This window comes from Moschus berezovskii, chromosome 22 (assembly GCF_049115385.1).
Source record: "Moschus berezovskii isolate FMDL1 chromosome 22, NW_MosBer_1.0, whole genome shotgun sequence".
NCBI classification, from domain to species: Eukaryota; Metazoa; Chordata; class Mammalia; order Artiodactyla; family Moschidae; genus Moschus; species Moschus berezovskii.
Window position 1 is genome coordinate 47,230,355 of NC_142481.1, and position 26,393 is coordinate 47,256,747.

Genomic DNA, 26,393 nt, shown 5'->3' on the forward strand with positions numbered 1-26,393 from the left:
CAGGTCTCCCACATTGCAGACAGATTCTTTACCAGCTGAGCCACCAGGGAAGCCCTCCCAGAGATTAAGTAGTAAGCAAATAAACAGGAGGTTCTAAAACCAAGTGACAGGAGGCAGGGGCAGGGTTCAGGAGGTGGAGGCAGTCAGAGCAAGCTTCTTGGTAGCAGTGATGAAACCAGAAAAATGGACAAAGGTTTGCTCAGATGAAGGGGACTGGGGTAAGGAAGACTGTCCCAGGCAGAGAGAAAAGCAAACAGACCCCTGTGGGAATGAACTGTGGCGAGGCTGATTCAATCGCCTCCGCGCCCTTCCTGGTTCTTAGGCAGCACCCGCTTCTCTCCTGAGAGTGTTTCCCAGGTGGACGTCTTCTCTCTCCTAAAAATCCTTTTGTTCGATGGGTCCTCCTTCCCTCCATCCTTGTTTTTTCCTCCTGGGGTCCTGAAGAGCGGCCCCTCCTGCTCCCAGCCTGGCACAACTCTGCAGGGCCGCAGAGCTACTCGTCGGTAAGCTGAAGATCACTCTCCGCGCCCGGCCCTGCCCTCTCCCAGGGCTGCCGTGGGGCCGCTCCCTGTGTCACGTGTGGGAGAGCCGCACTGCTGCCCCATGCTTGACTCCCGGGTCCTTCCCGAGGTCAGGTAGCTGCCTGTTTTCCTTCAGTTGGCCAGCAGATGGCAGGCTCTTCCCAAAAATGCAGGGAAGGTCCCGCGGGTTCCAGGTCTAGATCCACTGAGAACTACTGTTGACCCCTTAGTCAGGACAAGAACCAGAGCCCTTTCCACTTGCTCTTCAGGGCCTCATTCACCTCTCCTCACAGCAGCTTCTCTTCATGGAGGGTTCTCAGCCTTCCCAGCACACTGGAGTCACCCAAGGTGCTTAAAATATCCCGATGGAGGTCCACCCCTAGGTGTTTTGATTTCATTGGTTTAAGGTAGAGAGTGTACATTGGGATTTTTAAAGCAGTAAGTGAATCTAATATGCAGTGGAAATTGAGAACCATTGACTCCAAGCAACAATAAAGCAAAACTGTTTGAAAAAATAATATATGATTTTTTGTTTTGTTTAAAAACAGTATTGGTAATATTTTATTCCTTAAGTTGAATGATGAGTATATGAGTTTGTTTTCTTTAATTCTTTATATATTTGGGGGCTATCTGAACTATATTGTAATACAGTTTTAAAAATTGATTTTTTAAAAAAAATTTTGGTTGCACTGGGTCTTCGTTGGAGCACACAGACTTCTTTAGTTGCAATGCATGGACTTAGTTGGCCCATGGCATGTGGGATTTTAGTTCCCTGACCAGGGAGCAAACCCACATTCTCTGCATTGAAAGGTGAATTCTCAATCATTGGACCACCAGTGAAGTCCCCCAAAAAACTGATATTTCAGAAATAACCTAAAAATAATTATAATGAGAGAATGCAGTTCTACTTCCTTATATTTACTTAGTGCTGTGTTTAGTCACTCAGTCATGTCCGACTCTTTGGGACTCCATGGACTGTAGCCCTCCAGGCTCCTCAGTCTGTGGGATTCTCCAGGCAAGAGTACTGGAATGGGTTGCCATGCCCTCCTCCAGGGGATCTTCGCAACCCAGGGATCTAACCCAGGTCTCCTGAATTGCAGGCGGATTCTTTACCATCTGAGTCACTAGGGAAGCCCATATTTACTTAGTGGTTTGCTATTATTTGTATTTTCAATTCCATCCCTGTGGGGATGGGAGAGTATTTTTAGTGTTCAGGGATCTAAAGGCCTCCATCTGCCGTCAGGGCCTAATCCCCCTCCTGGCTGGGTGCTGTGGACAAACTTCAACACAAACTATGTGAAGTGGATGTGGTCACAGAAAGAGCAAGCAGATGTCCAGGTCAAAGGAGACAGTGGTCCACCTGGCCCTGCCCTGCCCTCCGCCTCTAGCTCTGGACACTATTTTAAGAGAAACACAGCTAAATGGAGACTCTTCCAAGGGCGACCACTAGGTGGCCTGAGCTATGTTGTGAGAGGGACCAGGAAGGAAGAGGGAGTCTTCACCTTTCCCTAAGGGCTTCCTCTAGAAACAGCTCCAGAGGGCAGTCCCAGGCACCTGGGAACAAGCATTCTTCCATCGGAAAGGTCAGGCTAGGAGCTCCCCCTGGCTGGAAGCCTTTTCTGATTCGGACAGTTCTCCCCAGTGTAGGGCAACGGGCACTGCTGGTATTTCCAGGCTCGGAGAGGGTTCCCACAAGACTGAGGGCTGGCAGGGATTCTCTGTGTGTGGGAAATCAGACTGGATAACTTCTAGGGCATATATGACTCCTGGATGCAATGGTGAACATAATGCCAATGGCAGGAGTTCTTTAGCCTGGAGGGCTAAAGCACACCTTGCCAGGGACCCCACTCTGACACACTTTCTGATTCAGGAGGTCTGGGGTGGGGTGCGAGAATTTGCCTTTCTAACAAGTTCCCAGATGTTGCTGATGCTGGACCCAGCACCATACTCTCAGAACCCAGGGGTTAGCAAGATGACTCTATCCTGTAGGGGCTAGACCACAAAGGTTTAAACCTTGGTTCTAATGTGTTTTCCAAAGTGTCCCCAAAGTCCATTTCTGGGGCTCTTTTATTTCTATGACCTCTTTTGGTTCAGACTCCAGAGCGACTCACTTGGACCATGCAGACACTCGTTTCCTCCATCACATTGACTCAGAAGGAGAACTCAGCACTTTCTCTTAATTTCCTTATTCCCTTTGTATGTGTGAAAGTGAAAGTGATGGTTGCTCAGAGACGTGGAGGACCTCAGTGAAGTCTGGGCCAAGGGGGAGTGTCTGTGCTAGTCTGCTTCATACTGCTCATGCAGCCTCTGAGTTCTCTCTGCTTCCACTTCCCAAGCCCTGATCCGTGCTACTCAGAACTGTTCAGTTCTCTCGGTTGATGACTTTTCCTGCTGGGCAAGTCTTCAGGGTCATATAGTTTACCTCAAGAGACCGGTCAAGGCAGTTCTTTAAACAAACAAACAAAAACCAGTTTCCACCCTATGATAGGTGCCAGCTGTTAAGATAGTACCATTTCACCCTCATTAACCTAAATGTGGTAGTCTATCCAACTCTGTGGAATCCAACTATGTCAGAGTCAGAAGCAACTTCAGACACTGTCAGTTCAGATGTTCTTAACCTGTAGTCCATGGACTCCTTAGCTAGATTCAGGGGAGCCATTAATTTGAATGGGAAAAATGGTTTTGTTTTTACTAACAGAAATTTCCATTGATTATGAATGAGACAACAAACTATATTTGAGGCAGATGGGATCTTAGTTGCAGCATGTGGGATCTCGTTCCCTGACCAGGGATCAAACCCAGGCCCCCTAAACTGGGAGTGTGGAGTCTTAGACACTGGACCACCAGGGAATTCTCACAAAATATCATTTATATGCAGCACTGCTTTGAAATGATAGTAGTTATTTACTGTTTCAGTAGAGAAGCACATATATGACAATATCTGATTTTACTTTCTCCATATTGTTTTTCTAACTATGTATCAGTGTAATTGGTTTTCTTCCCACTCCTGTGTAGCTTATTTTATGCATTAGAAACTCTATTCTGAATGTCAAAGAGATCCATGGGACAAAAAGGGTTAAGAACCCTCATTTATTTCCATTCTTGATTTTACAGAGGGAAGCTGAGTCCCAGACAGAGGCTTCTTGCCCACAACTATACCACTGGCTTTTAACTGACTGGCTTGGGACTTGACTCTAAAACAGGGAGGAACAGAAGGGGCAGGAGAGGGGACTTCCCTGGTGGTCTAGTGGTTAAGACTCTGAGCTCCCAATGCAGGGGGCGTGGTATTGATCCGTGGTAAGAGAACTAAGATCCTGCATGCTATGCGGTGTGGCCAAAAATTAAAAAAAAAACAAATAAAACAAAATCAGATTGTGAGAAAAAGAAAGGACAAGAGGGTAGCAAGGGCTGGGGAGAAAGGCCTCGCCCAATACTGTGCTCGGGCATGGTTTGCTCAGAGCAGGGAGTGATCCCCTCACACAAACTCTAGTGTTGCTGCTTGGCTGACCATTGCAGGAGCTCTAAGCAGTAACAGGGCAAGACCATTCCTCATTACAGCAAAGAGGAGTATAATTTTCCCACCTAATAATGGTGCTTCCTGCCCAGTCCTTGGTTCCCAAGTGCTTTGTCATTTGTGCTGCACGCTACCAACAACTGCCTGATTCAGAAACTTCTGTTCCAGTAGGCTGGTCCCAGTCCCACTCGGCATTCACTGGGATGCTCCTCACCCCCTTCCCCACACTCATCAATACACTTCACAGTTCTGGGCTTGTGCCCGATTCATGATTTAGAGCCTACAGAGCATTCCACACAAAATACTTGCCATAAGATTGTGTACCACAGCTAGAGAGGGTTAGGAGTTTTCACTCTGAGTTCCTTAACAGTTAGCGTGAAGAAAGAAGATGTGTGACAAGAACTTCACGACCCAATCATTTAAAAAATATATAGTTGTTGACAACAAGCATAGTTTTCCTGGTCCTGAGATTGGAGGGTCATCTTTCCCACGTGTGGAATATTTCTCAGCCATAAAAAACACATTTGAGTCCATTCTAATGAGGTGGATGAACCTAGAGCCTATTTTACAGAGTGAAGTAAGTCAGAAAGAGAAAAACAAATGTTATATATTAACACACATATATGGAGTCTAGAAAACTCGTGTACTGATGAACCTATATGCAGGGCAGCAGTGGAAATGCAGACATGGAGAACAGACTTGTGGACACAGTGAAGGAAGAAGAGGATGGGATGGCCTGGGGGCATGGAAACAAATACGTTGCTACATGCGAGACAGACAGCCAGTAGGAATCTGCAGTATGAGGCAGGGAGCTCAAACCCGGCATTCTGTGACAATGGAGAGGGGTGGGATGGTGTGGGTGGTGCGAGGGAGGTTCAGGATGGAGGGAACATGTGTGTGCCTACTGCTGATTCATGCTGTTGTATGGCAGAACCCAGTCCAATGTTGCAGACAATTATCCTCCAATTAAAAATAGACAAAAGACCATTGTCTTCCAAAGATGTGTTCAGGTCTTTAAACTCCAAGTGGCAGAGCTGAGCCAGAACACAAGTTATCTGCCCAAGAACATGTTTTGTGTTTTCCAAGAGGCTTGCTTTCTGATCACTGTATGCACACACGTCTGGTTTACTCATTTATGTTTCTTCCGCTTCCTGTTTTAAACGCTGATTCGAATTCCAAGTTACTTTGCAAACTCATCTGACATCAACTTTGTTTGATCTTCCCCTTGTATCTCTGTCCTGATCTCACAGGCAAACAAACAAAAATGAAAACCCCAAGCTTCTTCCTTTAGCAGATACTCTGTGTCCTTCCAACAGCAGCTCAGAAGGTAGAATTCCTATTTCCCTGTGAGATCTTGCTAACTAAAAAATAATTATTCACAAATAATAACTACCATTTACTGAGTGTTTACTATGTCTAAGACACTGTGTTAAACACTTACATTATCTAATCCCCAATTAATTTACAATACTTGGAAGTTAGTATTCTCATTTTGTAGCTGGAGAAATTGAAATTTAGACACTTTGAGCTCAGATCTAATTCCAGAGTTCCTATTCCTAACGCTACACATTGCTGATTCTGTGCAACTCCATATGCCGATCTCTGTGTGCTTCCTGGGGTAGTCTAGTCAGGTCTCCCTGTCTGTCTCTTTCTCCCTTTATTATTTCTCCTCCCCTTTTTTTCTTTCTTTCTTCTTTTCTTTCTTCCTTCCTTACCTCCCCCACCTCCCAGCTTCCTCCCTCCTGCCTTCTCTTCCTTCCTTCCTTCACCTCTCTCCTTCATACACACACACATTTTTTTTTAATATTAAGCAATTTTTTGAGACTGGTTGAGTTCATGCCTTTTATGCTTTGTTGGTGAAGGCAGGAATAGGGAGGATTTCAGACAGAGAGTGACTTTGGAATAAAGGCCTCGTAGAACTTCAGAGCTGGAAAATCCTCCAGAGGAGTGGTCCTGAAACTTTGCACTGAGCCCAGCATCACAGAGTCCTGATACAGGCATGGACACTTATTCACTATGATGCACTGCGTATACGCGTAGGTTGTGTTCAAACATATTTGTACACACAAAAAATAGAATTTTTATAAGGATGAGGACAATTTAGAAAGGATTTCTAAAATTGTTATTTTCTTCTTGTACCCCAGTGATTCTCTGCCTCTGCAACCCCCTCCATAGGGGTGTATACTCTCTGCCTGGGCCTCAGCGCCCAGAGCTTCTGTGCGTGTTCTCACCACCTGGACAGGAGCTGGTCTCTCCTTTTCCTAAGGACTCCCTGAGGTGGCGACTGCACGGGCCCTCTCTGTGATCCATGCCCCAGCCTGCTGCGTGATCGGCCGGATGATTTTCTTGATATGGCGCCTCAAACTGTATCTTGGTAGAACAAGTTTCTATAGACCTTCTATAGACATGTAGGCAAATTGCCTGTTCTTCTCCTTCCCTAAACCCGACAGCATTTGAATCTGTTTGGAAATTGTGAAAGTGAGTCTGTGCTGGGTTTCTGAGACCTCCTGGGATTGTTGTGAAGATCAAGTGATGAAAAGAGGCAGAACTTTGTGATACACGAAGGCCCTACAAATGTCGTTATATTATTAGCTGTGATGTGCTTTTATGGAGGTAGGAGTGGAGGCAAATAAAATGAGACCTCTTAGACTTGCAGAGAGAGAGCCTCTGAGGGCCCAGCAACCCCCTGAGTTGAGGGAAACTTCCTCCTGGGAAAGTTTTCCTATATCGTCTGCAGTTCAGTTCAGTCGCTCAGTCATGTCTGACACTTTGAGACCCCATGGACAGCAGCACACCAGGCCTCCCTGTCCATCACCAACTCCCAGAGCTTGCTCAAACTCACGTCCATCGAGTCAGTGATGCCATCCAACCATCTCATCCTCTGTCATCCCCTTCTCCTCTTGCCTTCAATCTTTCCCAGCAAGGGGGTCTTTTCCAATGAGTCATTTCTTCACATCAGGTGGCCGAAGTATTGGAGTTTCAACTTCAACTGTCTGCAGACCTTCTCCATTTCCCACCTCCCTTTCAGGCCCAAAGAGAGGGTGGCCTCCTCTGTAAATTTTTAAAAATTTATTTTAATGAAGTATAGTTGATTTACAATGTCGTGTTAATTTCAGCAGAAATTACATAAAAGTGATTCAGTTTTACATATGTTGATATCTATACATTGATACATATATTTATTGCTGTTTGTTGCTGTTTACTCACTAAGTCGTGACCTTGCAACTTGGTGGAACTGTAGCCCACCAGGCTCCTTTGTCCATGAGATTTTCCAGGCAGGAATACTGGAGTGGTTGCTATTTCCTTCTCCAGGGGATCTTCCCAAAGCAGGGATCGAACCCATGTCTCTTGACGGATTCTTTACCACTGAGCCACATGGGAAGCCCAATATTCTTTTTCGCATTTGTTTCCATTATGGTTTATGACAGGATATCAAATATAGTTCCCTGTGCTATGCAGTAGGATCTTGTTGTTTATCCATCCTATATATGATAGTTTGCCTCTGCTAACCCCAAACTCCCACTCCATCCCCTACCCTCAACCCCTTGGCAACCACAGGTCAACTTCCTGTCTGTGACTCCTCTGTGAATTACTCCCTGAGGATGTGAAGGAGTCAGGGACAGCCAGCAGGGGGAGAGATTGATCAGGAGAAGAGTAGGAAGAGGCCTCGGCAGGCTTGAAATGATACAGAAAAATTTGTCGTAAAAGCCATGTGACTCAGATGAAGAAGGCCTTCTAAACTGGTAAATAGTTCTGAAGAATGAATCAAGATTTGCTATTTCTGGATTTATAGATGTCGCTCCTTCCCAACCATTCACCGGCAACTGTGGAATCCTCCAGCCACCACTGAGCTGGGCATGTGTTCTGAGGAAGGCAGCGAGGCTGGCCACTCACAGGGACTCAAGAAATTGGGAAAGACCTGTGTTACTTGTGTTACAGAGTTTACAAGTTGGAGTGAGATAAACAGAAAACTTTTATATGCAAGAGTGCCTGTCCCAGACTTACTTTTCATTTAATTCAAGAAAACAAAATTAAGCTCCAGTTGCATTTTAATTTTGGTTAAATGAACGGGGAATGAATGAATGAATTTTTCTGTTTTTAAGATTGGATTTCCCCATCCCTGGACCTCAGAGTTGCTTCACCTTTGCAGGAACACAGAGGGAGAAACGCTTATCTCCTGGGAGTGGGGAGACTTGGCTACAGTTGGAGACTTGGCTACAGTCTGAGCCTTGCCCCAAGTCAGTCATGGAAAACCCTCCGTTCTTTGGTCTCCTGACTGTAGGGAAGAGCAGTTGGGGAAGGAATTTCTCCTCTTATACAAGGCGGTGATGTGGCAGACCAGCTGGGTTAGCCCATGACACAAGCTTTCGCTGTCACCGAAGGAGCGGGACCCTGCCCGAGGTCCATCCTGAGAGGGGGCAGTGCCCTTTAATGTGGGCAGAGGGAATGTTGGTCCCCCAGGGTTCCCTTCACAGGCGTGGTGGGAGCGGCAGTTGAATGGGGCAGTTGGAGAGGAGGGCTCCAGGCAGGAGGGGCAAGGAAGCTGAATCCGAGGTCCGAGGAGCAAAGGTGACCCGGCAGCAACGGCAGGCACCGCCCTCGGAGCCCCATGACTTCTGACCCTGCCTCCTCTCCCGCCCATCCTCAGGACCAGAGCGTTTCCTGCCCAGGTAAAGCTCCTCTCTGTAGCGCTCAGCCCCCAGTTGGTCTTCGAGGCCCTTGTCTCTCTCTTCCAGGAGAGGCTGTGACGGGCAGCCTGTGTGGGAGGAGGCAGTGACCTGGGGTCCCCAGAGCACAAGGGGAGCCTGGGCACTGCCTTTAGGGAAGCCCCCCAGTGTTGTTAAAAAGAAGCAGAAATGCCAAGGCAGGATATCCAAATCTGACATACAAAAGCCTACATGAATAAATGAAGTCCTTCATACACACATACACACACACACAATTGTTCACCATTTAATCAAAGGATTTATTAAAAAGAAACTCTACTTTGTGGTACTCTCCTGGGTGGTTTTGGTGTAAATGGAAGTCTTCATCTTTCTTCAATCTTGTGAGAGTGTCTCTGTAACAGATCGCCACTGGGGCTCTCTGGGGACAAGAGGACTTGAGCCAACCTCTGTCTCCTGTCTTCACTGCAGTCCGCGTGTGCTCTCACCTGCCCCTGACCCTTCTGCCCTCTCTCCCCTTTCCTCGCTCCAACACCAGTCCCGGGACTGGCTGTCCACCTGGGTGCTGGGGACAGCTAGACTGGACAGACAGGGGAGGGGAGGGACAGGGGCTGAGGGAAGCTTCCCAGAGCTTCCCCCCTGAGCTGGAGGCTGGTTAGATTCTCAAGGAAGGGGCTGCAGGATTTGCAGGGGAGGGCATGGGACCATCAGATATTGGTAATTTTGATGATTTTAAATTAAGAAAAGATTTGTTAAGAGAGGAATGGTGGCCATAATCTCTTACCTGGGAAGGATTTTATTTTTATCCGTTTGACTGATGCAAAAGAGTCCTAAGGAAGGATTTCCAATATGGGCACCAGGGGAATCTGAGAATCCAATTCTCAAACAAGACATTGTTAATTGTTAATTTTCTGGGTTAGAGAGGCAGAAATGGATCATGATGGAACAAAGTGGGTAGGTGTGGAAAATGTTTCTTCTTGAAATGCTCTCAAGGTATGTTTTGTCTTCCATCTTTGAAGAGAGACAAGGTTATAGAAAAATGAACCCAATGTAAGGAAAATAGCAAATGCGATGATAAATGCTAAGTCACCCAGACCCCACAGTCGAGGAGACATTAAGGAGTGGTGGGGACTGTGGCAAACTAAAGCCCTTGTGCCCTACCTAAGAAGGGTTGATGCTGCTCTTCAAGAGTTGATACAGAGCTCTTGATACCAAGCATACAGAACTCCTGACTTCTTGACAAAAGTAGGAAGTCTTTTTTCTTTTTAACAAGATTATCTTCTGATTTTTAAATGTTTTCTACAGGTTCAGAAAATTTGAAAAACTATACAGGCTAAATAAAATGGACTTGCAGGTATAATGTGGTCTATGATCTGTGAGTTTGTGCCCTCTGCTCTAAAATGAGACCTTCCTGCTTCTGCCTTTTCTAGTCTATTGAGGTCAGCTTAGGGAACACCCTGCCAGCAAGCAGAGGGATGCACCAGGGACCTTCTTCCATCTCGTATCATCTCTCAGATACTCTGAGTGGAAAACAGCAAGGTGGGAACAGAGGCATGATGGTTGCAGGGGCCCTGGCCTGTTGGGTCCTCGCCTTTTCCAGCTCTCATCAGCGGCTGCCACCCCCACCCACCCCATGACTGCCGGCAAGCAGATTTCTCGCTCCAGGCAGCTCCTCACTCCTGGCAGAGGATGGCACGACAGACGGGCTAGAGACGTTAGCCAAAGCAGACTTCCTGATTTAAAAAGCCTCGTTTCCCCCTGGGGCTGCCAAATTCTGCAAAGTACCATTCCAGCTGCAATGCTTCCAAGTGGTCTTAGGTAATCACAACTCTGCGTTCCCTGTGGAGTGCTCAAGGAAATTACCTCCCAGCCCCAATTCCTATGCACTCTGATTACCTGAACCTAACCAGGGAGGCCTGCTGTCCTGTGTTTGGCATCTTGGAGTCCAGACCCCTTAAGACAAGCTGATGACAGCTCCCTGCCAGGACTCTTTGCTATCAGAGAAGCGAGGAAAATAATAGAGATCATAGGAGGGTTCTCCACAGATGGGGAGGCGCAACCTCTCAGAAGGAGAGTCAGGATCGGAGGCACTGGGGACGTTCAACCTGGACGAGAGAAGAATAGCAAATGGGTTGCTGGGGTGAGCAGAGGGACACAGCAATCGTCTTCATGTATGTGAGGGTGCATAAAGAGGGCTTAAATGTGATCTGCTTGGCCCCGGTGAGCAGAGTGACTGTGGCAGGAAAATCGCTTTCAGTTCCACTGAAGGAAAATGATTTGTTCCCTGAAGGGCTATTTCTTTAAAAAGAAGTTTAGCTTTTTATTTTGAAATGATTCAAACTTATGAAAAGTAACACGGATGATGCTATGAAATTCTAACTACTCTTCACTCTGATTTGCAAATTAACATTTTGCCACACTTGCTTTAACATTTTCTCTCTATGCATAATTATTATTTTTCTGACAAGTTTGAGAGTAAATTGCAGACATTTTGCTCCATTACCTCTAAATACTTCAGTATGTATTTCCTGAGGGTAAGGATGTTCTCTTACATAGTCATAATTACCAAAATGATCAATTATCAAATTGCACAATTATCAAAATCAGGATATACTTTGATATATTAATAATAATCTTACATAACCTACAGTCCACTTTCAAATTTCAATTGTACCAGTAGCATCCTTATCTTTCTCCTGATCCAGGATTTAATACAGTATTGTATGGGCTTCCCAGGTGGCCCTAGTGGTAAAGAACCCACCTGCCAATGTGGGAGATGTAAGATATACGGGTTCGATCCCTGGGTTGGAAAGATCCCCTGGAAGAGGGCATGGCAACCCACTCCAGTATTCTTTCCTGGAGAATCCCATGGACAGAGGAGCCTGGCAGGCTACAGTCCGTGGGGTCAGAGAGAGTAGGACATAACTGAAGCAGCTTAGAATGCATGCACTCCTATTGCTTTTAGCCAGCATATCTGTTTAGCTGGCTTTAACCTAGAACGTCTCCTTGCCTTTCTCTGGCTTCTATTTTACTAACGGTTTTGAAAAGCACAGCCAGTAGTTTTGCAGAATGTTCCTTTAGGTTTGTCTGATATTTCCTCATGACTAGGTCCAGGTTATCCATTATTTGCAGAAATATTGCATGAGGGCTGTCTTGAAAAGAATGACTGGGGTCTGTTGCCAAGCTTGTTGCAACACACTGTGGTTGACTAGAAGGAAATTCTTACTCAAGACACTGAGTTTGCCATGTCTGATGTCTTCTTGGATTCTTTTAATTCTTGGATTCTGTGATTCTCACTCCTCAAAATAGTTTCACTTGAGTTTCAGAACTTGTACTGAGCTCTTTCATCAGCTAATCTGCTTTCCTACCTCTGCTGTGCTCACTTGGAACTTCTGGGCAGCCCTTAGGGCAACACAGGCAGGGAAGTGGCCCAGAGGCCACGGGAAGCTTGGGCATCCATTCAGGGACCACAGCATGGCTGTTCATAACACAGAGCAGTAACAGCGAGGATGGGGAGGCTGTCAAGAAACTGTGTACAAGGCTGTGCCTCTGACCAGATTTCCTTCCTCCTGCCTCTCTGCCCAGAGCTGGATTGCATATATTCGGGGAGCCAATGACCCATCCAAGGGTGACAGTCCAGTTTCTTTACTTTTCTCAGTCCGAGCATCCCTACAGTAGCTATCAGCCCCCCTCACACACACTTCTCCCCTGCATATTCCTGCAGCAAAGCCCAAGAAGCCAGGAGGGCATGGTGTTTTGGGTAGAGGAAGCTGTGAAAAGCTTTCTGGTAAACAGACGATGTAAGTCTTGTGGGAGAGGCTCAGGGTCGGACTATGCAGGGCCCGCAGTCTGCTGTCCACAGAAGCAGCAGCAGATCTAAAGCCCTCACTGGTGTTTCCAGTCTTGTCACTCTTGACTCTTGACTAAGCCTCGTGCATGTGGTTCCCTTGAGAGCCTCCCTACACAGACACTACACACCCAATCTCAGCGAACGTCCCACCTGGGCTTCCCCTCAAACTCTCCTTCTCTCTTCTCGTCTGCTTCTGGCCACCCACCTCTAGCCTCACTTCCTGTTAGAAATCCTCCTGAAAGCCATCCTCCTCCCAGACCATCCTGACCTGTCCTTCCGCAGAACTTGGGTAGCACAGGGGGCCTGCATTCCTCTGTGATACTCAGCACAGCCAGCCCAGTCCCAGGGTTTGCATTCTTAAATACGTGGTTAAATATTTCAATGTCATAGGTCAAACCCTGTATGACCTCCATTTCTCTACCTCGAAGGTAATAACCATCATCTTGAAATTGGTGTATCTTTTCAAATTCATTTTTAAAACATACACTTAAAAAAAACCAGTATTATGTTTACAGAAAAATTGAGGAATAGTACGGAGCATTTCCCCTCTTATTAACAGATTAGTATGGAGCCAGACATCTTGGAATGTGAAGTCAAGTGGGCCTTAGAAAGCATCACTACTAACAAAGCTAGTGGAGGTGATGGAATTCCAGTTGAGCTATTTCAAGTCTTGAAAGATGATGCTGTGAAAGTGCTGCACTCAATATGCCAGCAGATTTGGAAAACTCAGCGCTGGCCACAGGACTGGAAGAGATCAGTCTTCATTCCAATCCCAAAGAAAGGCAATGCCAAAGAATGCTCAAACTACCGCACAATTGCACTCATCTCACACGCTAGTAAAGTCATGCTCAAAATTCTCCAAGCCAGGCTTCAGCAGTATGTAAACCATGAACTCCCAGATGTTCAAGCAGGTTTTAGAAAAGGCAGAGGCACCAGAGATCAAATTGCCAACATCTGCTGGATCATGGAGAAAGCAAGAGAATTTCAGAAAAACATCTATTTCTGCTTCATTGACTATGCCAAAGCCTTTGACTGTGTGGATCACACAATAAACTGTGGAACATTCTGAAAGAGAAGGGAATCCCAGACCACCTGACCTGCCTCTTGAGAAACCTGTATGCAGGTCAGGAAGCAACAGTTAGAACTGGACATGGAACAACAGACTGGTTCCAAATAGGAAAAGGTGTACGTCAAGGTTGTATATTGTCACCTTGCTTATTTAACTTATATGCAGAGTACATCATGAGGAACGCTGGTCTGGAAGAAGCACAAGCTGGAATCAAGATTGCTGGGAGAAATATCAATAACTTCAGATATGCAGATGACACCACCCTTATGGCAGAAAGTGAAGAGGAACTCAAAAGCCTCTTGATGAAAGTGAAAGAGGAGAGTGAAAAGGTTGGCTTGAAGCTCAACATTCAGAAAACAAAGATCATGGCATCTGGTCCCATCACTTCATGGGAAATAGATGGAAAAACAGTGGAAACAGTGTCAGACTTTATTTTTTGGGCTCCAAAATCACTGCAGATGCTGATTTCAGCCATGAAATTAAAAGACGCTTGCTCCTTGAAAGGAAAGTTATGACCAACCTTGATAGTATATTAAAAAGCAGAGACATTCCTTTGCCAACAAAGGTCCGTCTAGTCAAGGCAATGGTTTTTCCCGTGGTCATGTATGGATGTGAGAGTTGGACTGTGAAGAAAGCTGATCGCTGAAGAATCGATGCTTTTGAACTGTGGTGATGGAGAAGACTCTTGAGAGTCCCTTATACTGCAAGGAGATCCAACCAGTCCATTCTGAAGGAGATCAATCCTGGGTGTTCATTGGAAGGACTGATGCTAAAGCTGAAACTGCAATACTTTGGCCACCTCATGCGACGAGTTGACTCACTGGAAAAGACTCTGATGCTGGGAAGGGTTGGGGGCGGGAGGAGAAGGGGATGACGGAGAATGAGATGGCTGGATGGCATCACCGACTCTCTGGACATGAGTTTGAGTGTACTCCGGGAGTTGGTGATGGACAGGGAGGCCTGGCGTGCTGTGATTCATGGGGTTGCGGAGAGTTGGACACGACTGAGTGACTGAACTGAATTGAACTGAACTGATGGTGTATGTGTTATGATTCCATATATATTACTATTCAACAGTAAAAATTAATGAAATAAAGCCGCACATCAACCTGTGTGAATATTGTAAATCAAGAGAGGAAAAAAAGCAGGACGTAGGAAAATTTATTCACTGTGAAAACCATATGTGAAAGTTCACATACTAAAACACTAATATATTCATTTACTGATAAATATGTTTGTAGTAAAATCCCATTTCTCCAAGTAGCTTGGATTCCTTTTATTAGCGAATGGTGTTAGAAACCAAGATTTGGCACTGGGTATGTTATTTGTTGCTGGGATATATACATCTTGCTTTTCTCATTTCTGAATAAATTGTAGAAACTAAAAAAATTAAGATTAAGAAGAGAAGTGACATGCTGGTATAAACGTGATTCATTTAACTATAAGGAATTAATATGTAGAACTTATAAAGAATGTGCAATAAATCATAACAAATACAGTTAATTATCAGTTGTATTGATAATTAATTCACAGACGAGCTAAATTAATACATATAAAAATACCTAACCTTTGAGTATCAGGGAAGTGTGAATTAAAGCCGCAATCACAACAGAGCTATTTATTTATCATTTTTCAGATTGTCAGTATTAAAAAGCCTGGAAATTGTAAATCTTGGTATATACATGGAGCAGAGCAGCTCTTAAACCCTGCTTGTGGTAGTAAAATTTGTCCAAAGCAATTTGATGCTATCTGGTCAAGTTGAAGCGTATCTTCCTAACATTGCCAGCAATTCTGTCTCTTAGGTATTTATGTGCTCTGAGCAGATTCTGCTTGCTGAAGGAGTCACCCACAGAGTGGCCACCAACTTGTATGCCTCCTCCCACTGTCCTCACAAATTCCCCCACCTCTGCTAGCCTTGTTGCGGTTCAGTCGCTAAGTCTTGTCTGACTCTTTGCGACCCCATGAACTGCAGCACGCCAGGCCTCCCCGTCTCTCACTATCTCCCGGAGTCTGCCCAGGTTCATGTCCACTGAATCGGTGATGCCATCCAACCAGCTCTCTTCTCTCTCTTCTCTCTGCCGCTCTCTTCCCCTCTTACCTTCAATCTTTCCCAGCATCAGGGTCTTTTCCAATGAGTTGGCTGTTCACATCAGGTGGCCAAAGTATTGGAGCTTCAGCATCAGTCATACTGGAGAGTTCTAACAAAACATGGTCCACTGGAGGAGAGAATGGCAAACCACTCTAGTATTCTTGCCCCAAGAACCCCATGAACAGTATAAAAAGGCAAAAAGATATGACACCGAAAGATGAGCTGCCTAGTTTGGAAGGTGTCCAATATGCTACTGGGAAAGAGCAAGGGCAGTTACCTCTGCTAGCCTCTCTCCTCTCATACTCACTGATGTCAACACAAGGTCAATTTAAAAAATGCAAGCAAACAATCCACAGAAAATAGACTCATGCACAAAATATCCTTGTGGCTCTCTACAGGAACTCTTGTGGCAACTCTAACGATTTTAAACATTCATCAATAGGAAAATGGATGGGTTGTGTAATACGGATATAGAATGTTACTCCATAACTCATTTATTTTGTGACTAAGAGTTTTTTTACCTCTTAATCTCCCTCACTATTTCATTCACCCTTGCCTCCCTCTGGCAACTACCTGTTTTCTTTATCTGTGAGTCTGTTTCTGCTTTGTTATGTTTGTTCATTTGTCCTTTTAGATCCCACATATAAGTGAAATCATATGGTATTGTCTTTCTCTGTCAATTTATTTCACTTAACATAATACCCTCTGGATCCACCCATGTTGTCACAAATGCCAAGATTTCATTAAGTGTAATCACTGGAATGTATGGTAGTTCTATGTTTAATTTTTTGAGGTTCTCCATACTTTTTTTATAGTGGCTGCACCAATTTACACTCTTCCCAACAATGCATGAGGGTTCCCTTTTCTCCACATCCTCCTCAACACTTGTTATTTGCTGCCTTTTGATGGTAGCCATTCTGACAGGTGTGAGGTGATATCTCATTGTGATTTTGATTTGCATTTCCCTGATGATTAGTGATACCGAACATCTTTTCATGTGCCTGTTGGCCATCTGTATGTCTTCTTTGGAAAAACATCTATCAGGTTCTCTGCCCATTTTTTAATTGGGTTGTTGGAATTTTTGATGTTGAATTTTAAGACTTCTATGTTTATTTTGGATATAAACCTCTTATCAGATATATCATTCGCAAATATCTTTTCCCATTCAGTAGGAGGCCTTTTCATTTTGTTGATGGCTTCTTTTGCTGTGAAAAAGCTTTAGTTTGATGTAGTCCCACTTGTTTATTTTTTATTTCTCTTGCTTGAGAAGACAAAACCAAAAAATATTTCTAAGGGCAATGTCAAAGAGTGTACACTGCCTTTGTTTTCATCTAGGAGTTTTATGGTTTTAGGTCTTTAAGTCTTTTATACATTCTGAGTTTATTTTTTTATGTGGTGTGAGAAAATAGTCCTGTTTGATTCATTTTCATGTTGCAGACCAGTTTTCCCAACACTGCTGAAAAGTCTGTCCTTCCCCCATTGTATATTCTTGCCTCCTTTGTGTGGATTAACTGACTATACCAGTATGGGTTTATTTCTCGTCTCTTGATTCTGTTCCACTGACCTATATATCTGTTTTTGTGCCAGTATCATACTATTTTCATTCCTGTCACTTTGTAGTATAGTATGAAATCTGGCTTTGTTCTTTCTTAAGATTGTTTTACCCACTTGGGGTCTTTTGTGTTTCCATACAAATTTTAGAATTCTTTATTCTAATACTGTGAAAAATGCCATTTTTATTTTGATATGGATTCTGTTGAATCTGTATATTGCCTTGGATAGTATGGTCATTTTAATAATGCTAATTCTTCCAATCCATGAGCATAGTATATATCTTTCCATTTGTGTCATCTTTCATTTCTTTCATTAACTTTGTAATTTTCTGAGTACAGGTCTTTTAACCCCTGGTTTGATTTATTCCTAGGTATTTTATTCTTTTTGATGCAGTTGTGAATGGGATTGCTTTCTTAATTTCACTTTCTGATAGTTCATTATTAGTTTATAGAAGTGCAACAGATTTCTATGTATTAATTTTGTATTCTGCAACTTTACTAAATTCATTGATGAGTTCTAATAGTTTTTAGTGGCATCTTGAGGACTGTGTACATAGAATTATGTTATCTGCAAACTGACAGTTTTACTTCCTTTTTAATTTCTTTTTTTTAATTATGAAAATGTGATAACACATTGACAGGAGACAGAAAATACAGAACAAAGTTACATATAATTCTGCTATATGTTCCAATTATTTTTTAAGTAGATAAATTAAGACTTTTTGCTTTCAAACTGTGACTCTTGAGAGTCCCTGGGACTGCAAGGAGATCAAATCAGTCAATCCTAAAGGAAGTCAACCCCGAATATCCACTGGAAGGACTGATGCTAAAGCTGAAGCTCCAATACACCTGATGCAAACAGGCAACTCATTGGAAAAGACCCTGATGCTGGGAAAGATTGAAGGCCAAAGAAGAAGGAGGGAGGCAGAGGATGAGATGGTTGGAATGCATCCTCGACTCAATGGACATGAGTTTGAAAAACTCTGGGAGATAGTGAAGGGGAGTCTGGCGTTGCAGAGTTGGACACGATTTAGTTACTGAACAACCACAACAAGATTAAGACTTTTAGTTGGAGTTTCAATATCAAACTCTCAAAAATCAATAGAATGAATATACAGAAAAGTAGGATATCAGTTCAGTTCAGTTCAGTTCAGTCGCTCAGTCGTGACTGACTCTTTGCGACCCCATGTATCACAGCACGCCAGGCCTCCCTGTCTATCACCAACTCCCGGAGTTCACTCAAACTCATGTCCACAGAGTCGGTGATGCCATCCAGCCATCTCATTCTCTGTCGTCCCCTTCTCCTCCCTCCCCCAACCTTTCCCAGCATCAGAGTCTTTTCCAGTGAGTCAACTCGTCGCATGAGGTGGCCAAAGTATTGCAGTTTCAGCTTTAGCATCAGTCCTTCCAATGAACACCCAGGATTGATCTCCTTTAGAATGGACTGGTTGGATCTCCTTGCAGTACAAGGGACCCTCAAGAGTCTTCTCCAACACCACAGTTCAAAAGCATCAATTCTTCGGCACTCAGCTTTCTTCACAGTCCAATTCTCACATCCATACATGACCACGGGAAAAACCATAGCCTTGATTAGACAGACCTTTGTTGGCAAAGGAATGTCTTTGCTCTTTAATATACTATCAAGGTTGGTCATAACTTTCCTTCCAAGGAGTAAGTGTCTTTTAATTTCATGGCTGAAATCAGCATCTGCAGTGATTTTGGAGCCCCCCAAAATAGTCTGACACTGTTTCCACTGTTTTTCCATCTATTTCCCATGAAGTGATGGGACCAGATGCCATGATATTTGTTTTCTGAATGTTGAGCTTCAAGCCAACCTTTTCACTCTCCTCTTTCACTTTCATCAAGAGGCTTTTGAGTTCCTCTTCACTTTCTGCCATAAGGGTGGTGTCATCTGCATATCTGAAGTTATTGGTATTTCTCCCAGCAATCTTGATTCCAGCTTGTGCTTCTTCCAGCCCAGCATTTCTCATAGTAGACCTAAAAAGAACTATGAACCAATTCAACATATTTATGGAATTTTCATACGACAATAGGGTACAAATTCCATTCAAGTTCCCATAGACTATAAACTAGGAGATACTGGGACATATACAGGGACATAAAACAAGGTGTAAAAATTTCATGGTCTTGTAGTAGTCTCATGATCTTTTTTATTTCTGTGGTGTCCATTGTAACTTCTCCTTTTAATTTTGAATTTATTTATTTGGCTCCTTTTTCTTTTTTTCTTGATGAATTTGGCTCAAGGTTTATCAATTTTATCTTTTCAAAGAAAAAACTCTTACTTTCATTGATCTTTTCTATTGTTTTTAATCTCTACTTCATTTATTTCTGAGGCTATGTTGTGATCCTCATTATTTCTTTCCCTTTACTAACTTTGGGTTCATTTGTTCTTTGTTTTCTAGTCCCTTTAGTATAAGGTTAGGTTGTGTATTTGTGATTTTTCTTATTTCCTGATGTGGGATTTTATTATTATAAAATTCCTTTTTAGAACTCTTTTGCTGTGTACCATACATTTTGGATAATTTTGGTTTCATTTGTTTCCAGATATTTAAAAATTTCCTCTTTGATTTCTGCAGTGATCTATTGGTGGTTTAGTAGCATATTGTTTAACCTCCAAGGGTTTGTGTTTTTTGCAGTTTTTTTTCTTGTATCTGATGTCTAGCCTCATACCTTTATGGTCAGAAGATATGCTTGATGTGACTTCAATTTACTAAATTTATTTGGACTTGTTTTGAGGCCTAGCATTTGATCTATCCTAGAGAATATTCTGGGCTTCCCTGGTGGCTCAGTGGTAAAGAATCCTCTTGCAATGCAAGAGCCCCAGGAGATGAGGGTTCAATCCCTGGGTTTGAAAAATCCCCTGGAGGAGGGCACGGCAACCCACTCCAGTATTCTTGCCTGGAGAATCTCATGGACAGAGGAGCATGGTGGACTACAGTCCCTAGGCATGCAAACAGTTGGACATGACTGAAGTGACTTAGCATTCACACAGAGAATGTTCTATATCCATTTGAAAATTTTTCAGGCCAGAATACTAGAGTGGGTAGCCATTCCCTTCTTCAGGGAATCTTCCCAACTGAGGGATTGAACCCAGGTCTCCTGCACTGTAGGTGGATTCTTTACCAGCTGAGCCACCAGGGAAGCCCAAGAATACGGGACTGAGTAGCCTATCCCTTCTCCAGCAGATCTTCCTGGCCCAGGAATTGAACTGGGGTCTCCTGTTTTGCAGGCAGATTCTTTACTAGCTGAACTACCAGAGAAGCCTAAAGAATGTGTATTCTGTTGCTTTTGAATGAAAAGTTCTGTATGAATACCTATTAAGTCCCTCTGTATTATTTAAGGCCAGTGTTTCCTTGTTGATTTTATGTCTGTATAATCTGACCTGACCTGCATACAGGTTTCTCAAGAGGCAGGTCAGGTGGTCTGGTATTCCCAACTCTTTCAGAATTTTCCACAGTTTATTGTGATCCACACAGTCAAAGGCTTTGGCATAGTCAATGAAGCAGAAATAGATGTTTTTCTGCAACTCTCTTGCTTTCTCCATGATCCAGCGGATGTTGGCAATTTGATCTCTGGTGCCTCTGCCTTTTCTAAAACCTGCTTGAACATCTGGGAGTTCACGGTTCACATACTGCTGAAGCCTGGCTTGGAGAATTTTGAGCATGACTTTACTAGCGTGTGAGATGAGTGCAATTGTGCAGTAGTTTGAGCATTCTTTGGCATTGCCTTTCTTTGGGATTGGAATGAAGACTGACCACCATTGTTGTAGGTGGAGTGTTAAAGTCCTCTAATATTATTGTGTTACTGTTAATTTCCCCCTTTATGTTTGTTAATATTTGCTTTATGTATTTAGCTGCTTCCATGTTGTGTGCATATATATCTACAACTTTTATATTTTCTTGTTGGATTGATCCTTTGATCTCACGTAATATCTTTATCTCTTGTTACAGTCTTTGTTTTAAAGTCTATTTTTCTGATGTATGTATTGCTACTCTGGTTTCCTTTTTATTTCCAGTTATGTGGGATCCATTGCTCCCACTTGCCTTTAGTCTCTCTCTGTGTGCAGATCTGAAGTAAATCTCTTGTCGGCAGCATCTACATAAGTCTTATTTATGTCTCCACACTCTATGTCTTTTGACTGGAACACTTAGCCCATTTATATGGGCTAAAGTAAAGTAATTATGGATAGGTATGTACTTACTGCCATTTTGTTAACTGTTTGGAGGTTGTTTTTGTAGTTCACTTTTGTTCCTTTTTTCCTTTGCTCTTTTCCCTTGTGATTTGATGCCTGTTTTAGCTTTGGATTCCTTTCTCTTTTTTGTGTATATCTGTCACAAGTGTTTGGTCTGTGTTCCCATAAGGTTTACATATTAACAGGCTGTATATGGTTGGTTGGTGGTTTCGTCACTAAGTTGTGCCCAATTCTGGGAACCCCATGGACTGTAGCCTGCCAGGTTCCCCCGTCCATGGGATTTCCAAGTCAAGAATACTGGAGTGGGTTGCTGTTTCCTTCTCTAGAGGATCTTTCTGACCTAGGGATTGGACCCAGGTCTCCTACATTACAGGTGGAATCTTTACTGAATGAGCCACCAGGGATAGCCTGTGTATACAGGTAATTATTTTAAGTTGATGATCTCTTAAGTTTGATCACATTTTGACCCTGCATTTTTTACTCCCCCCATCTCTCCTGTTTAATGCTTTTGATATCACATTTTACATCTTTTTTTTTTTTTTGCTTATCTCTTAACTGCTTATTGTGGATATAGAGGATTTTACCACTTTTGTCTTTTAACCTTCCTTGTAAGTGATTGATATATTACCTTTACTGTATATTTGCTTTACCAATAATTTTTTTGGTAATTCTTATATTTCTAGTTATAGTCTATTTCTCCCTTGAGAAAAGTCCCTTTAACATTTCTTGTAATGCTAGTTTAGTGGTGCTGAACTCTTTAAGCTTCTGCTTGTCTGTAAAACTCTACCTCTACATAAAATCTGAATAATAGCTCTGTTTAGTAGAATATTCTTGGCTTTGGGCTTTTTCCTTCCATTGCTCTAAATACACTGTGACACTCTTTTAGCCTGCAAAGCTAAAAAGTAATCTGACAGTCTTATGGAAGTTCTCTTAAATGTAACTGGTTACTTTTCCCATGTTGCTATTAAGATTGTCTCTTTATCTTATTTTTTTTTTTTTTGCCATTTTAATTGCACGGTGGATCTCTTTGGCTTGATCTTATTTAGGATTCTGTGGTTCCTAAACCTGGATCTTATTTAGGATTCTGTGGTTCCTAGACCTGGATGTCTGTTCCTGGAAAGGAACCCAGATTAGGGAAGTTTCAGCTAAAATGTCTTTGGATATGTTCTTTGAAATTTCTCTTGCTCTCCTTCTGGGACCTCTATAATGAGAATATTAATATTCTTGATGTCATTCCAGAAGTCTTGGAAACTTCCTTGTTTTTTAAAAAAATTCTCTCTTTTTTGGGGTTCAGTTTGGGTGTTTTCACTGCTCTGCCACTTCACTGATCTATTCCTATCATCTAATCTACTGTCGATTTTTCTAGACTCGTTAATTTCAGTTATCGTACTCTTCAGCTCTGTTTGGTTCTTCTTTCTATGTTCTAACTGTTTGTTAAACTTACCACTGTGTTCATCCATTCTTCTCCTGAGTTCACTGAGCGTATCAATAATCATTACTTTGAACTCTTTATTGGGGTAAATTGCCTCCTCTTCATTTTGTCCTTTTTGGGGGATTTATCTTGTTCCTTCATTTGGAACATATTCCTCTGTCACTTCTTTTTGTCTGATTTTCTGTTTTTATATATTAGGTAGATGGGTTAGTTTTTTGATCTTGAAGAAGTAGGCTTATGTAGGAGCTGTCCTGTGGGGCCAGCAGGACACTGTCCTCTGGCCACCATATCTATATTTTCTAAGGGTACACCCTATGCAAACTGCATGCTCCCTTCTGTTGTGGTAAGGCCAACTACTGTGGGTGTGTTGGTGGTTGGACATGCTTCCAGCGCTGTTGGTTTCTAGGCTCCATCTCATATGTGATCTCACTGGTGGGCACATTCAGGTCTTAAAGCCGCTGGCTGTGCGTCTCAGAAGGTCCTAAGGCTGGTGCTGGCCAACTGATGGGTGGGGCCCAGAAGGTCCCTGAGCTGGTACTGGCCTCTTGGTTGGTTAGAAAGATCATAGGGTGACAGGAGTGGGGCTTGGGTGGGCCTAGCTGGAATCTTAATTTATTTTAATTTACATTTTAAAAAAAGTATCTTTTGATTAATGACATATTTTCCCTTTTCATATTTACTGTACTCTTGAAAGCACTTTATTCCACTTGATTAAGCTGTTTATCAAAATGCTTTTGGGTTGACAATTCTGATACTGTTAGCACGGTTTTTTGCATCCTTTTGCTTTTTAACCCATTTGTGTCTTTATATTGAATGGATCTCTCATAAGCAGCATATCACTGGATATTACTTTTATACGCAATCTGACAATCTCTGCTTTTTAATTGAAGTATTAACTCCATTTATATGTAATGTAATTATTGATTTAGCTTTGTTTCTGTCAGCTTGATATTATCTTCTATTTGCTTTTCCTCTGTTCCTTCTTGCCTATATTTTTTTGGGGTTAATCTGCAACTTAGTGCTCCATTTTATTTCCTTGATTGACTTCTTAGCTCTAAGTCCTTATTTGTGTGTGCGTGTGTGTGTGTGTGTGTGTGTGTGTGTGTGTGTGTGCTTTCTAGGGCTAACACTATGCTTCCCTGGTGGCTCAGAAAGTAAAGAATCTGCCTGAAATGTGGGAGACCTTGGTTGATTCCTGGTTGGGGAAGATACCCCGGAGAAGGAAATGGCAACCCATTCCAGTAATCTTCCCTGGAGAATCCCCATGGATAGAGGAGCCTGGTGGGCTACAGTCCCTGGGGTCGCAGAGTCAGACACAGCTAAGCGACTAAGAACACACAAGACTATGCTATGGTTTTATATTGTCATGTGTGTTATTGTGTGATCATTTCTCCCTTTTTGAGGAAAGGAATTTTGTCTTAGGCTTCTCTCATATCATCATTATTCATTCATTCAATTCATTTATTCATTCAACATATTGTTATCAAACATCTACTATGTACCAAGGACTTCTAAGTATTAGAAATACAACTGTGATCCACACAGATATGAAGCCAACAGTCTGCTTGGAAATAGATAAGTAGGAAAGTTTTCCCAAAGGAGGAAACATCTGAACTAAGCCTTGAAGGCTCAACAGTGAAGTTCAATTTTCTTCAAGTGAAGGGAGTAATGTTAGATTGTTTCAGCTTGTGGCAATGGTGATTTCAAAGACCCAGAAACAGGAGCAACTGGTAATTTGCTCAGGGAGAGGTAAGACATGCAGTATGGCTGGAGCACAGTGTTAGAGCAAATGGGGTGGAGTGTGGAGTATGGTATAGGTTGGCAAGAAGTTTAAGGAGTCCCTATTGATGACTTCTAATTTTTTCAGGAATCTAGAGCTATATCCATGATATTCATGTTATTAATGTTCACTAATTGATTGACTGAAGAGATTTTGAACAGAATTGTTGCCTATAAACCATGTGCCTTGTCCAGTTGTCTACAATGCCTGTTTCCACTTTCGGAGATTTGTCTTTTGGACGTGAAGACATTTTGCTTTTCAAATCCTATTATAAAAAAAGAATATATTATCCCAGAGAAGTGCTTTTTGTAACATAACATAAGCAAGGGATTTTCCAAGGTTATTGGAGAAAAGAGTGTGCATCAGTTTACCTATACCTAGATTGCCTCAGATGAGAAAGTGCTCCTCATTTTACATATATTCTTCCCCTACCCGGCTTTATTGAGATATAATCGCTCTATAACATTGTGTAATTTTTAGGTGTACAATGTGTTATTTTTCTTTTTTTCTAATTTATTTTTAATTGGATGATAATTGCTTTACAATACTGTGTTAGTTTCTGCCACACATCAAGGTAAGTCAGCCACAGGCATACACATGTCCCTTCCCTCTTCAACCTCCCTCCCACCCCGCTCCTCTAGGTCATCAGAGAGTACCAAGCAGTGCGTCAGTTTGATACATGCATATATTACAAAGTGATTACCACAGTAGCATTAGTTAAGTCCTCTATCTATTCACATAATTGCTATCTCTTTTTTATGCTGAGAACACTTGACATTCACTCTTAGCCACTTTTGAGTGTGTAATACAGTATTGTAAACGTTAATCGCCATAATGTACATTAGATCCCCAAAACGTATTCATCTTATCACTGGAGGTTTTTCATACTTTGACAATATCTCCCGTTTTCTCCTGACATCCCAACCCCAACTCCTGACAATCGCTGTTCTACTCTCTGTTCCTCTGAGTTTCTGTGAGTTGGGCATTAAATACATATGTTTACTTGGCTGCATCAGGCCTTAGTTGCAGCCCGTGGGCTCTTTATCACACCATGTGAGGCGCATGGGACTTTGTAGCTGTGGTGTGACAGCTCCAAGGGCACGGGCTTCAGCACTTGTCATGTGGGCTCTGGAATACACACATGCAGTTGTTGCAGTGCACAGGCTTTGTGGCTTCACAGCATGCAGATCTTAGTTCCCTGACCAGGGATAGAACCTCTATCCCCTGCATTGCAAGATGGATTCTTAACCATTGGACTACTAGGGAAGTCCTGAGTTAGGTATTTTTAACTTTCACACATAAGTGGTATCACACAGTATTTGTCTTTCTCTGTCTGACTTATTTCACTTGGCATAATGTCCTCAAGGTCTGCCCAGTTGTCACAAATGGCAGGGTTTCCTTCTTTCTCATGGATGGATAATATTCTACTGTCTGTACAACTGACCCTTCAACCAAGCAGAAGTTATTGCCGCTAACCCCCCAGTGCAGTGTAAACTCATGTACAGATACCAATGGACAACTGGTATCCAAGGAGAACTAGTTCCATGACCTGGCACAGATACTCAAATCTGAAGATGCCCAAATCCCATAGTCAGCCCTCTGCATTTGTGGTTCTGCATCAGTGGATTCAACAACCCTGGATCATATCGTACTGCAGTTATTGAAAAGAACTGTATATGAGTAGACCCACACAGTTCAAACTAGTTTT